The sequence below is a fragment of the Myotis brandtii genome, unplaced genomic scaffold, assembly GCF_000412655.1.
Source record: "Myotis brandtii unplaced genomic scaffold, ASM41265v1 scaffold1020, whole genome shotgun sequence".
Lineage (NCBI taxonomy): Eukaryota > Metazoa > Chordata > Mammalia > Chiroptera > Vespertilionidae > Myotis > Myotis brandtii.
The window spans coordinates 585,837-586,760 of NW_005353406.1; positions in this window are offsets into that span (position 1 = coordinate 585,837).

Below are 924 nucleotides of genomic sequence, written 5' to 3' on the forward strand. Positions count from 1 at the left end.
CTCCTGGCCCGGGCAGGGGGCTGGGTGGGGCCAGGCATTGCCCACAGAGCTTACCCCAGGTGAAATGAGTGGGTGTAAGTGGGCACCGACATAAGAAACCCGTATTTGGTGACAGAAAGCAAATGCGGGCCGTTCTCCCATGTGCCCGAGAGTGTCGGAATTACATTCAGAGCGGCCTCGGCTCCAGTCCCAGCTCTGTCCTCTCCCAGCTGTCACGTGGTGTCTCTAGGCCTCAGCGTCCTCACCTGTAAAATGGGCGGCGGTACCTGACCCCCAGGTCATCCTGAGGCTTAATGAGATGACGACGCAAGACAGGTCTCGCTGTCACCTCAGCACAGGGTGCGTTCCCTGCGCAGCCATGACTTTTACGGCAGTCAAGCTCACCACAGGATCTGCTCCTTTGCAGGGTCCTCGGACCCCGCCTCCTGCTCTCCTGCGTCTGTGGGGTGAGGGTTCACTGTCTGGGGCAGACTGAGGAGGCTGAGCAGGTGGAAGGGGGGGGCACCTGGGACATTGTCTACTGGGGGGTCAGGAGTCAGCATGGAAGTATATGCATGGCCCTCGTTGCTCAGTTGGTTAGAGCATCGCCCAGATACGCCAAGGTTGTGGGTTCGATCCTGCTCAGGGCACATACAAGAATCAATCCATGAATGCATAAACGAGTGGAACGACAAATCGAGGTTTCTCTCAAATCAATCAATAATTTTTTATTTTTTTATTTTTTACTAGAGGCCCAGTGCATGAAATTTGTGCATGGGAGGGAGGGGGTCCCTCAGCCCGGCCTGCACCCTCTCCAATCCGGGACCCCTTGGGGGATGTCTGACTGCCTCTCACAATCCGGGACCACTGGCTCCTAACCACTCGCCTGCCTGCCTGCCTGCCTGATCACCCCTAACCCCTCTGCCTGCCTGCCTGATTGCCTCT